The sequence below is a fragment of the Manacus candei genome, unplaced genomic scaffold, assembly GCF_025592945.1.
Source record: "Manacus candei isolate 608988 ecotype Guabito, Panama unplaced genomic scaffold, ASM2559294v1 h1tg000153l, whole genome shotgun sequence".
Classification (NCBI taxonomy): Eukaryota; Metazoa; Chordata; class Aves; order Passeriformes; family Pipridae; genus Manacus; species Manacus candei.
Window position 1 is genome coordinate 1,662,302 of NW_026138201.1, and position 13,819 is coordinate 1,676,120.

At 43.9% G+C, this 13,819-nt stretch overlaps 1 protein-coding gene across 6 annotated transcripts in view; it reads left to right on the plus strand.

The window, feature by feature from the left end:
• The window catches only part of SHISAL1 (shisa like 1), a 229,477-nt gene that overhangs the window by 52,961 nt on the left and 162,697 nt on the right, over positions 1 to 13,819 (plus strand). For 2 of the 6 annotated variants that reach the window (XM_051772500.1, XM_051772505.1), the window contains exon 2: positions 9,271 to 9,376. The exons of 3 other annotated variants lie outside the window; for them this stretch is intronic. The gene's annotated coding sequence lies outside the window, so the exon portion shown is untranslated. Of the gene's footprint in view, positions 1 to 6,014; positions 6,095 to 9,270; positions 9,377 to 13,819 lie in introns of those variants that run through there. One more of the 6 variants, XM_051772509.1, reaches the window with a different exon arrangement.

A 13,819-nucleotide genomic window follows, 5' to 3' on the forward strand; every position in this document is an offset into this window, starting at 1 on the left:
AAGAGGGAATGAAACAGAGGAGAAGCCAAAAGAAGGAAGGTCAGATGATGATTCCAGTGGAGCCAGAGCATGGCATAGTTTCAGTCTTAACCTCCAGCCACACTACTGAAAAGTCTGTTTTATGACATTGCTTCTAGTAGCTTCTAAACTGTATTATACATTTTTAAAGTCTATTTCATTATATGATTTTCAGTAGCTCCTAAACCACATTAGACACTATTTTTTTTGAGTTGAGACTCTCATTTATTTTACTTATACCCCCAAATGGTTCCAGACCAAGGCTTTCAAATAAGTCTGAAATACGTGAGAAAATTTCCCAAGGGGGTGGCACAGAGATTGAGGTATTAATCCAGGTAATGAAAAGCAAATCTAAAAGGAAATCTACATTTTGCTTTGTTGGCAAAATATTGTTTAAGCACCATGCTTGTGCCTAAGGACTGTATGTGATGAGTTTGGTGACCATAAGGAACTTTATTTTTTCATCTTTACTCTTGTCTTTGAGATTACTCATTTATTAATAGAGTGGACAAAGTTAAAAGTAAATGAAAACATCTAGTAAAGTCAGGGAGATTAAACAAACCTACATGTTAGAGAAAGTGTTGGGAGCTCCTCTTTAAGTTAATTCAGCACTGGGTGAGTGATATTTCCTTTTGAACTGATGATTTCCCTCTCTACTCTGAAATGTGTGATGCTCTGGGACTCAGAAATCCTTTTCCTCCCCCTGCCAGTGATACACACTGTGACCTTGGTGAAACAGTTTCATTTGCCTTTAAGAATATATATTTTTTTTTAAAGCTTTGACTTTGAAAGACAAAGGTACTGTATGAAAGCAGGGTGTTACTACTGCCAGCAAGTTCCACTGCACTAGATCAGATACAACTAAGGAGAACAGGAAAGTTAGAAACAAATTCAGCAGGTTTGTCTTTCCCTGTATCTGCCAAGAATAATTGATCAGAATTCCTTCTGTAACTCAGTAACAAGTCTAGGATGCACTTAAGCAGGAGCAGCAGCCAAACCACCAGTCTGCAGTTGTTGATTGTGGGGTAACAGATTTCCTAACAAAGGAGAAAGATGGTCAGTGTAAACTTTGGAAGCGTATTTGGAGAAAAAGGGGAAAATGATATCCCTCCCCAGGAAGAGATGTGGCAATTTAATTAGTATTTCTCCAAAAATGGCTTCAAATGTTGATGCAGTTTCCCAGGAACATCAGCCATTTAAATTCCAGATCATTTCCAGCCACCCTGGTTCCATCTAGATCAATTTGGTAAGCTCTTAAAAATATAAATATTGGATTTTAGCCCAATGCTAGAGAAGCATATGGGTCATTAACTGTAATTCAGGCCTTGCAGGCTGTTAGCTGGCTCTCCTGCATAAAAGCAGCAGTGTTTCTCCCTCTCAGAAGGAACTGCTCCATTTCGCTTTGCTAGTCTGGGAGGTGGGGGATAGTCAGTCTGTCAGAAGACAGAAACCAAAGAAATTCCCTGGCTGAGGTTTAAGCTTCCCTTGTTCAGGAGAGGAGGTGGCAATGGAGGTCAGAAACAGCACAATCATTTATTACTTGTTGTGCAGTGAGCCTTGGGAGGCTGATGCAGGACACCTGCCCCAAATGTCCCCGGGGGAGCTGAGGCATCTCTGCCCCTTGTCCTCAGGGCCCGGGGGCTTCCCCAGGTTTTAACACTTGGCCTTAATCATCATTTGCCCTGATGAGCTTCACCTGGCACCTCTGCCCACACCCAGGGGCACAGGAGCCCCACTGGAGCTCTGCCCCAGTCTGAGCTCTGCTCAGGTGTGCTCGTGTTCAGCAGTGTCTCTCTCATGGACTCTGTGCCTTTGCTGCCTCTTCATCTGGAATTGTCTCCAGCCTTGGTTTTGGATCCATCTGCTTGCTCCTGGCTGGACTCTCTGGACTTGGCTCACCCCCTCACGTGAGGCTGTGGGTTTGTTGGTGGACCCTTCCATCTCTGGCTGCTGCCTTCAGCCCCTGTGCTCCTGTGCCCACCTGTGAGGGTGCAGCCCTCGGGAGCTGCCTTGCCCTGTGGAGAAGGCCCCTGGTTCTGTGCCCCAAATCCAGCAAAGGTGAGCCCCCGTGTGTGACTGCTGGGTTAGCAAGGTGAACCTCGGAGGTTTTAGGTTGTTTGAGTACTCAGAGTGGCTGATAAGTGTTTGTGAAGCTCCAGGTGGCACAAAGGCAGGTGTGTGTGGTGGAGTTTGTTGCCAGTCCTCAGTCTCTCGGTGCAACTGCGGGACTGATGTGAAAATGAGGGTGTGTGGAGCAGACCACCCTGAGAGAAATGCTTTAGTTAGAAAGGGATGAACTTTTCCTGCCATATTCTCATGCTGGTGGCTCCAGGGAGAGCTGCAGCTGGGTTAGCAGGTGCTGTATCAGTGTGCCTGAGTGATTTTCTTCACCCCTGGCCCTTGGCTGCCAGTGCAGGGCAGTGAGTGGTGAGCTGGGTACCTGGGGAACAAGCTGGGGTTTGAGGCAGCAAACGCACTGGAGAGCCAGAAAAAATGAGATTGAGCTTATGTCTGGCTCTTCCTGTAGCACAGCAAGGGAACAGGCTGCTGGATCTTGCTAAACAGGGATTCTGGAATGAGGAGCTGCTGTGCAGGGAGAACAGAGTCCAGACCAGTCAATGGGGAAGATCAGGGATGGTGCAATAAAGCAGGGGAGGTTAAAACTAGGACTTGAAAAGAAAGAAGTCTCAAGGAGAGATTGGAGCAGAAGATCAAGTGTGTTTATAGCAAGAAGAAGTAGTGCAGAAGGTTAACTGGAAACACAGATAGAATGTGAAGTCAGACAGTGCCAGGATTTGATTTCTTGTTGTAGGGGTTCTTGCAAACTGTACTTTTTTTGAGGTGGCTGAAAGTACTGTCTATCTCAGATTGGCCTTCTAAATTTGTCTGTTCCACAGCTTTCTGTACCAACTCTGTGGTTAAAATTGCTTTTACAGGGGTTTTGTGAAGACAAATTAATATCTGCCAAGTCCTTGGGTGAGCTTGTCAGGAAATAATTTAATCATCCAAATCCTGTGCAATAAATTAACTCTGCCTTGTTAATTCAGTGTGGGGGAATATTCTGGATGGCTGCTTTACCAACCATCCACTGTGCTCAGTCTTAGGGGTCCTCTGGAAGAAACAGTACCTGCTGTGTCTCTAATAACTGGGCACAAAGGAGCCACATTAAATTTATTTAACTCTTCTTCTGGAGCTTTCCTTAACGTGAATGCTTCTTGAAAATATTCCGTTCAAAAGGATAGGAGCCTGAATGAAGTTCCTACACTCAGAATGTCTCAAAACTACAACCAAGTACAAATCCACTTTCAACTGCTTCTTTTTTATTATGCATTCCCTCACCTGCTATTCTCTGAAGATCTAAGCCTGAAGTATCCAGGTGACACACTAATCCAATCAATACCTGGCCCAATTTTCTGGCTCACTAAACCAGCTGCAGGTTATTGGGAAATGAAGGCTTGACCTTCAGCTGTTCAGAGCACCCAAAAGTTACAGCACCCAGCTCCTCTGTGCTGCTTCCTGCCTGTGCCAGGAGTGCGATCAGGCTCTTCCAGGGGATCCTTGCCCCATGGCAAAGGGGGGAATAAATGCTGAGGGACGTGACTGTTGCCTCAGTGACACAAAATAGGCCTTGGCATCTTTTAGTCCTGTGATTTCTTGGCTGAGGGTTGGCAGTGTGTTACCCACCTGTGTCAGCTGGGGGCTTGTGACAGAGAACACTTCCAGCTGAGGTGTTCTGGGGTAGATATCCAGGGTCTGTCCCTTTCAGAGTTATAAGAAGTAGGTTGGGAGAAACACTGAATTTTATTTTATCACTGAAGATACCTGGCACGAGTCCTTTGGGCTGTGGGGACATGTGGCTTCTTGAGTGAACCTGCCACGTCCTTGGACACTGAAAGCAGCCTAGGAAGTTGTTTTTCATCTGAGAAGGTTCTCAGTGGCTGGGTGGGTTTCACAGCTGAAGCAACTCCCGTTGCACTTGCCCAAGCAGAGCATTTACAGGCACCCAGATGTCCGTGGCAGGAGTCTGGTCACTGTCTAACACAATGCACATAAACATTAGCTGGAAAGAAGAACACTGTTGGCTTTTCTGGCTCCTCTCCATCCCCCTGTTATGTTTAGAGCTCTTTATTTGCAGCAGCTGTGTACATGTGAATGGTGGGTCAGGCATCTCAGTTATTTTCAAGTGCATGCAGCTCAGCTTCCATAAAAGTGAACACAGGGAATGCCTGGCAACCTCTCATTTGGAACTTTTAAATGTCAGTTCTTTGCCCCCCTCCCAGCAATACAACAAAACATTGGGATATGCAATTTAGGTCCAGTTTCACTGAGCATCCAGCCTGTGTGTGGTATCCCACAGAATTTTTCAGAGCAATAAATTGGCAACTACCTGTATGGCCTCTTCTCAGCTGTGCCTTTGGGTTTTTTGGAAGTGGGAGTTCCTTATAACAGGGTGGTTTGTGCTGAATAAAGAGACCACCAAAGTCTTAAAAAAAAGAAAAATCAGAGCAGAAAGAAACACTCTGAATATTGATTAAACAAAAAAAATCTGAAAGCTGATTATCTTACCCTTTGAGGATGAGCACTTGGTTGCTTTAAGGAAATATAAGGGCCCCATGCTCTGATATTTGCATTTTCTTTTAGATTTGCCTCCTGGCTAGATGGCAAGTGATCTCAGTGTCTGGGTCCATTTGTTTCAGCTGGTAGTACACAGCATGTCACAACCTTTCAAAGTACTGTTTACCCAGCAGCTTTACAATGCATATTCAAACTGTAAAGAAGCCCAGAAACTCAATTTTAATTTAGAAAAATGTGACTTGTTCATACAAGCTACTGCAGTAGAAAATTCATTAAGGTTCCCTAAAGTGTGGTGTCCAAGGAAGCTTTATTATGGCAAGGGACAAGGATGTTTTCAATAAGCCATCCTCTGCTAATATGAATATTTTTCTGAAGTTTCTGTCTTTTGATTAGAATTTAAAGAATTTTCATGCAAACTGTTCCTGTTCTGTCTAAATGGGAACTTTGTGTGATTGTGACAATTATGTCCAACTATCCTTTTGGGAAAGCAAGAGCCTAAAGAAAACCACATCAATGCCCTTGGGAGATTTTTGGGTTCATTAACTGAATTATTTCAAATTTCCCTGTTTTGTTTTATTCCCCTCTGAGGTTCTGGATGCTTCTGGGTTTTCCTGAAAGCTGAAGAGGGGAATTTGTGTGGATCTACTTCTGATGTACCACAAATGGCCCCTATAGATGTGAGGTTGAACTTGGAGCTCTGAAGTCAGAGGATGCTTCCCCGTGGCCTGGATCAGGCTTAGAATTTAACTTCATTTGAGTGAAAAGAGGGTATTTGAAGATGTGAAATATTGGGATTTTGAGTTGTCTGTTTGACTATCACAGTTAACAGCCTGGTTTCTCCAGAACTGGGGGGTGTTCAGAGATTGCTCTTGACAAAGTTGATATCCACAATAATGTTTTGACGTTTGCCTGGTTGTTTTCCTGGATCAGTTCCTTGACCCTGTTCACGATGTGACTGCTCAAGCTGAGGCAGGTCTGTGTCGTGCCAAGGGGCACAACTGGGATGCCTGGAGTGGGAATGACTTCAGCAAGCATTGCCACTGAAAGCTCTTCCTTGAATTAAAAGCAGCCTCCAGTTTCACATGAATCTAGAGAACCATCTGGGACTTGGATCCCCATCTCATGAGGAGTAATTACCCACTCTCACCAACAATTGGATTTTCTCCATTTTTTCAGTTTTAAGCTACAAGACTCAAAAGGGACTTATAAATAGCATTTAATTTCTGTGCAATTTTCAGGATGTCTACAGTATTCAATTTATTATGGATCTCATGTATTAGAGTAATAATGCTTCATAACTGCATCACTGTAGTCGCAGAATTTACCTTAAGGGGACAAAGGAGGATTTCTGCCTAATCCTGTTTCTCTTGTCTGTTGGCCTGTTAATGAGAGCAGGTGCAGCCTTTCAAGGTAAATGCTCTTCTTCAGTCCTTCAAAAAAAATTCCTGCTCCCTGTGCAGGCACAGCTGTTGGATTGCTGTACTTTACAGCTGGTGTACAGGTAAAATCTGTTGTGACTTCATTTTCCCTGTGACTTCTGACCCTACAGCAGGTATTTTGTGAGAAGGTGAGGTGTCTGAAGCAGTGTGGGAGCAAATTACTGAGAGTCTAATAGGAAGGACAGAAGTGAAGTAATCCCCATCTGAGGGAGCCCTGTGATGCAAAGATATCAAGGCTTCATTTCCTAAACTGAACCCATCCTTCTGTCATTTTTGAGCTCCCTGATGGGTTGCAGTGAGGTGTCTGAGCTGGTGTGTGCAGCTGCAGTCAGGTTAACACGCTCTGCAGGGAGCAGGGAGGGATGTTTGGGATCAGCAGGGAAAGCTTCACAGGGAGGAGACACCTGTGTCTCTGCCCCACTGCTGGCACACAGGATGTGACTGGCTGCAGATTTTACCATCAGTAGTTGTCTGACTGAAGGTGACTGTCCCAAAGCAAGAATAAAAACAGATGATGCTGCATTTCCTCCACCTCATTCATACCACGGTTTGGAACATGCAAACCATGCCCAGGCCAAAACTGAGGCATGGGTGCACTCCCTCTGTGCTGTTTTTGGGGTAGGAGGTGGCCATGTCTTCCCACTGACAGCCACTGTGTGCCTACAAGTCCTATCTTGCTGCATGAATCCCTGAAAACATGGTCATCTGCACCTTGCTATTTAATCAGCACTGAAACTTTCCCCCTATGCTTACCCAGCAAGCAGGAATAGCCTGGGTTGGGTTGGAAGGGGACCTGGAACATCATCTAATTCCAGCCCCCAACACTCATTCTCTGCCTGGTTTGATGTGCAGTGATGGGCTCTTGGATTCAAGTTCTGGGATGTCCTATTTCATTGCAGTGAAGGAATGGTAACTTGCTGTTTTCTGGATTCCTTCTCTGAGCAGAGCACCTCACTCCTGTCAATCACTATTTTTTGGACTATTTTATGTTAACACTACTTGTCTATTTGCCTCTTCTGCTCCTGTCTTTTTTCCTGCTAAGCTGTTTAGTTTCCTGCCACTTCTGACTTTATGGGGTTTTTATCTTTGTTCACTGCAATGACAACGTGGAGCTTTCATCCTCACTGATAGAAAGTGCCAGTATATCCCTTTTGTGACCAAAAATAGTGTCCATGGTCTCAGTTTGTCTGTAGTAGCAGGTTTTGTGTTTACTTGTGCTTATTCCCCTTTTTCTTTCTTTCCCTGTGCCACCCCGGGCCAAGTGCCTTGCAGAGGCACATTAGGTGATAATGGATCCATCTGTCATGTGGAGATTTCTCCCTCTGCAGAACTCTGCTCCGTTTCTAAAAACTGTCTCCACGTCAGTACTCTTCTAGGTTGTATAAATGGTTAATTTTTTTTCCTTTTGACTAATTCAAAGCCAATTCGGGGAACTCTGACTCCAGACACAGAAGAATTATAAATGTGTCTCACTTTCAATTATTTATAATACTGTGCATGTTCTAGTGTTCACATCTATGGAAATAAGCAGATGATACAAGCTGAAGGATCAAAGGCAGTTTTTCCTGAACTTTGACCACCTGCTCACACTCCCTTTATTTAAGAGCTGCATCTCGAGACTATTTGCAGCTCTTAAAACCTGTGAGCGCTTTAAAAGCAGCTGGTGTGTTTGTCTGGTTAAAAAAGCAGCTTCCAATGTAACACTCCTTCTCTCCATATGTCTCCTTGCTACAATGCCTGAATACTGGGCTGGGGTTCTATGGATTTCATGGGAATCCTCTAAGGCAAAAATGGAAACAGACCATTGAGGAGGAATAGTGTCCTGGGCTGTATTAATAAATACAGTCCAGGTGCACACAGCTGTGAGATCAGCCTGAGGTTTGTGCAGGTCCTGCCTCCTGAAGCCCCAGGAAATCAAGGAAATGACTTCCTTGCAGTTGTATTTCCCAAAGTGCAGCTACAGGCAGGAGGTCCTTCCTGCTTGGTTGTGGATCCACGTGTACAAGTCTGTCAGCTGCCTTTGAGATTCATGTGGGCCTGAATTGTCACAGAGGGAGGCTTTCTTCAACTTTGTATGTGCACATATATGTGAAAATATATCTATATTGTGACTATATATTATATACTATATATGCTTCGGTAAGATAGCAAGGGGTACACATCATTTATGTGCATTATTTGCTTCTTTTGTCTCCCTTTATCACAGAAGTACTCACTGAACATTGATTATTTTTGTCTCACATGCATCCACATGGCATCTTAACACTTGTTATCTTGTTATATCATGCCAGAGGCTCATTAGGAAGTGACTGCCCTTTGGGTCGGGAGTAAAAACCAACACAAGAGCCACTAAGGCTTCTCTTCAAATAATTGCCCTTTTCCCTTCTACAGTTATATCTAGAAGCTCTCTCTGACTCTGACTTGGCCACGAGTAATTCCCTTGCATGCACAGCCTTTTTTAGTGAAAAGAAAAAGATTTTTAAGTGCCGTGCACTTCTGAGTTCCAGCTGTGGAAGCCGCTGAGGGTGTTTGCATTTTGCTTCCTGTCAATGCTGTGCTTCAGGCCAGCCTATCTCATTTCTGTCTCTAGGAGGATTTGCAGGCAGCTATTGCAGTATTAAGGTTTTAGGCAATCAATAGAAAGCAGGAAGGTTGTGTCACAAGGTCTCTTTACCTGTATGTGTTCCTTTCATTAACCTGTATTTGGGTTTGCCTCTGCTCCTGTTGAGGGGCTGCTTTATTTCCTGTTGCAGGCTCAGAATTACCCTAGAAGGGATGTAGTTCCTACTCCTACCTCAGACAAACTTGGAAAATTAGAATTTCTTCCCCCCCCATAAATTTATTTAACAGGGTGAAAATGGGAAAGAGGATGGACAAGGCTTCTGCCTCTGAATGCAGCAGCTAAAAGCCTCAGTGCTCCAGGAAGGAAAAGAAATGATTTTGTTTGGCTTGTGCTGTGCTGCCCTGCTTCCCTTCCCCTCTCCCCATGCTCCAAGGAAAAGCTCTAAGAAAGGCCTTGCAGGGGAGGGGGAAGCTCAAAGTCCCTCATCCTTCTGGTTTGGCAGCCCAAGTTGAGAGGATCCCTGCTGTGCATGAACACTGTCCCCTCACCCTGCTGTCACCTCCTGATTGCCCCCTTTCTCCACACCAGAAAACCTGGCAGAACAAAGGATTCCTGTCCTGCCACGGCACTAAAGGGCCAGCTCAAGGTCTGCTTTGTGCTTATTTTACCAACTAGTTCCCTGAGCTACTAAAGAACCTTGAAGGTGGGAAGAACCAAATACTTCACTGTCCTGCAGGGAAAAAGAATCCCTTGAATCTTTCCAATTCAAGGCCCTTTCCAGGTGAATACTCCATCTCTGAACATTAAGTGCCAGTAAGATTGACTAACTGTAATTATTGTCAGCAGTGGCAGGGAGAGGGTGTCTGTATTGCTTCATTCCCTGGGGATATTGGTATTGAAAAAACCCAAGACACCCTTTCCCACCAATCCCTTAAATGAAAGGAAGCAGAAAAGACATCTGACTCAACTAAATCTATAATAGGATATTAATATTTTATATGTGGTTGACAGCAGTGTAAGATCTATTGCCACGGGGACCTGACAGAAAGGAAATATTAGCTAAATATGATGTGTATGATGAGACAGGGAGAAATTAATTTCTAAAATGGAAAGGGAGGGGACTGGTAGGACAGCACAAGAGATTTGGCTGTTGGGAGGCTTTGTAAAGGTAAGTGGTGGAGGACTCCTACTTGGGAGTTTGATCTTTGACTGATGTGAGATTGAGTCTCTAAAACAGCATCTTCAAGGTGTCTTCAGGCCACAAACTTGGACGTGCAGCCACAGAAGTGCAAATTAAGTGTAGGGTTAAACTTTTGGCTTTGATGCTTTGCTGAAAGTCAGGTGGAGACTTGACATGGACTTGTTGGTGTGTGGGATGAGGCAGAGATTTCACCTCCTTTGCAGGCAGAACTAAGGCTCTTCTGACACGTCAAGAGAAGAATAACTTGTGTATTTCTGGGGGAAAAAACTTTGTCCCCCTTCAAAGAGGAAGGAGGGGATCTGTCTCCACAGAGAAGGGAGGAGACTTCACAAAGACTCTCACTACAACCTTCTTTTAAGTGGAGAATGGTGTGGTGTTTTCCAAGAGATCCCATGAAAATGTTGCAGCTGAATACATAATTGTAGCTTCTGTGTTTCATTACCCTGCGTGCTTAATTAGCATCTTTACAACCTCTCTTGATCTGGGGAGATACAAGTTAAATTTCATGCCTAAATCTTTTCATTTGTGTGAAACTTCACACAAATCACTTTATGGTGATTAAATGATGGTCTAAGGTATCTATGCCATCTACTGTACAGCAAGTGAAGCCCATGGAAGTTCAGGAAGCCTGAACAGTTTCCTTTAGGAAGGAGGACATGCAACTTAATTTATCTAGAATGATTCACAGCCTTTAAGATCAGGATAGTCAACAAACTTGGCAAGCAGCAATGGCAGGGTCTGGCTTCTGTTTAAATCAGGAGAAATAACGAAACCAGTGTTGTAAGGGAAGAGTGTGATGTGGGTATTCTAGTGACTTACACAGAGCTTCTGTGGGAACTATGTGGGAATGTGTAAGAATTGCTGTTGCAATTTTGAAAATCAACAAATGAAGGACTTCTGTTCAGGAGAGAAGTATTTTAAAAATGGTCTCCCACTGTGCCCTGAGAATTGGTGGATTCCAGTTCTGATAGTGAGCCAGTTCACAGAGTGACCTTGAAACAGTGTCACTGGTCAAGGAAAAGTCTGATCCTCATCCAGGTGGATCTTGCACAGCTCCTGCCATCCTTATCCCCTTGGATGCTGGCAACTCAGTTAGTCTGACAGAATGTGACAGAAGGGGGTGTCTGAGGTGGGAAAGTGTCCAATGATTTCCTCTCTAACTCTTGAGGAATGAACTGGAGAGCTTTGACCCAAGAAAAGGTGTTAGATGATCCCAAAGTAACTCAAGAACAAAACCAGGAGCGAAAGAATAAGTCTGTGAAAGGAAAAGGAGTAATAGGTTCCTGTTCAAAATACTGTGACAAAATTTATTGAGAGAACAGCCAGAAGGGAGAAAAGTCAGGGATTAAAAAAGAATGATCGATTTGCTGAACGTTTGTACCAAAATTAGATACATCCTGAAAAAGGAACAATTTAGAGACAAGTCAAATAATGGGTGGGAGTGACCACAGTAAACCTGTACATCTGATGCAGTTCTCCACCCCTGGAGCAGGCATAACCCTGTACTTTGGGAACAGCTCCTCTCTCCTCAGTAGAATTTGCTAAGTCACATTTCCTCCCTTCCCTGTCAGTTTTGATTTTGAACTACATTTGGAGAGGAGTAGGTATTCATTTGGGGAAAAAAAGTTTAATAAGACCTTTGGCAGCTCTACTGTGCAGTTAATTTCTGTGAGGGTTAGTGTGTGGTGTGTTCTGAGCTCTTGGTAAAGGTACCATCAGTGTCATCTTGCTGCTTAAAATATCACAAAGCCCAGCAGTAAGTTCCAGCTGGCCCATGAGTTATCTCAAACCACAGAATGAATATTAACTTCAGTTGGTTTATCTCTAAAACTTACCATCAGCTCTAAACACTGGCAGTGCTGCTGAATTTTGTTGCTGAATCTCTTTAACTCCATCCATGAGCCTCAGAAAGTGCAGGCACAGCTGCACAGCAGGAAGAGCAAAATCTTCCTCAACTTGTCTTAAGAGATAGTGTCTGCCAGCCAGTGAAATATGTCTTATTATTGCTACCAACCTTTACAAATAAAGCAGTGTGTTTTGGGTGGGTGGATAGCATTAGTAGGAATACAGCAAATGGGGATGGCACACACTGTCTCAAGGACACAGGAATAGGAATGACATCCCCACAGTGCTGAGGGCTGACAGCTGCAGAGTGTACAGCTTGCTTAATCTGGATTTTTCTGATGCTCTTGAATAAATTTCTACCTTGCCTTAAGCCTGGTTATTAAAGGTACCACCCCATCAGCCTGTCTACAGGCAAGAACACTGTGAGGATACAGCCATAGTCAAAAACTAAACCAGGCATGCAAGGCTCTCTTCCAGTGGATATAAAAGTGTGGAATATAGCCCAGTAAGAGAAATTGGTCATGGATAAATATTAGAGCTATAAAGATATTATTAAAGCTATATTTTGATGGGGAAATTAACTCTTTACATCCGTACATATTAGGAACTCCTTAGGAACATAACAGGAATGGTAATCAGGAACAAATCTTACATGTGTTTCTGCCACACTGAGGTTAATTTTGTTTCTCCACACACATTGTGCAGATGCCAAGCAAATAGACAATAAATGTAGCCCATTTGGAGGCAGTTCAACTCAGGAAAACTTAAGTGTTTGCTTCTGTCTCTCATCTGAACACCCGGTCCTGATGTCCAGGTCAGGATATTGGATGTGAATCCTGGATGAGACCAGCTCATGGAGGAATAGTCCCACAGATAAAACTGATTTTTATTTTTTGAGCTTGTCTGCAAGTATCTGTGTTTTCTTGTGAAAGTGAGAGCTGAAAAATGCCTTAGGCTGAACCTAATGCTTGACTTTCAGAGCTGGGGTGTAAGGGGGGGTTCTGTTTCCCATCTGAGTGCCTTTAACAAAGGGAAGCACTTTGTAATTTCCTGGATCTTCCCTCCCACCCTTGTAAATAGGAATAACATTGGCCACCTTCCAGCTGCTAATTGCCAGTCTTCCCGAGCATCTGTCCTCCAGCTACTGGAAACAACAGGCAAACTGGGGATTCAGGCTCTGAAATCATTCCTGAGCTGTGTGTTGCTGAAAAAACGCTCATAAATACTGAATAAGTATTTATGTGCCTGCCCATCTGACAACAGTTGCTCTCCTCCCAGCATGCCCGAGGTACCCAGTACCATATGCCACTTAAAGCCATGAAAACTAATGGTTTGGACATTTTGGCTCATGTAAAAACCTAAAGCAGCAAAAAGGAAGAGGAGCCTGTGAGACCTGTGGAAGAAGGTTGGGATGTTCAGGAGGAAGAGGAGTGGGCTTGCAGGAAAAGCACCTGGGCACCCTCCTTCCCCTCAGCTCACCAACAGCAGCCAAGGGGATGCACACCCTCCCCACCACAAGGTGTAGGATACACACAATGAATGTGGGAGACAGGAGAATCTGGAAAAGAAATTGCTGCAAGTATCTAGTTTTGAAACAAACATCTTCCTCCATTTTTTTTAATTCAGGATAACCAGAATACTTGTAAGGATGGTTCAAGAGGCAGAGGATAATTTTGTTGGAAAGGAAGAGAAGTGAAAAGACAATTTGGTGTTTTGTTCTCCTATTTGGCAAGATTTTTTATTGAAAGTCGTATTCCTCACTTTTCATATCTGACTTAGAGATATTCCTTTGCTGCAGCCAATTGCTTTGGAGTCTTCAAATTGTCTTTAAATCTCCTCAGTGTTGTAGATTGGTTCAATGTGGAAAACAAATGCATTTTTAAATCTTTTTTTTGTTGGGAAATGGTAAATAATGATGATGGTGCTCAGTGTTAGGACCTGTATGTCCTGGGTCCTGCTCCTGTTAATCCTCCTGCACTTTCTGTGGTGGAAGAGGAAAAACCCTCCCTTCTTGTTTCAGAGTTGATGGGCTTTGCTTCCCCTTCCTTCTCCTGAGAAGGCAGTGAGGTTGTCTGGAGTGAGTGTCCAAACTGGGAGGCTGATGGATGCAGACAGGAGCTGTCACCTCTGGTGCCTCAAACTGTACTGAAAAATGTTTGTTTTGTAGCTGGAATTGGA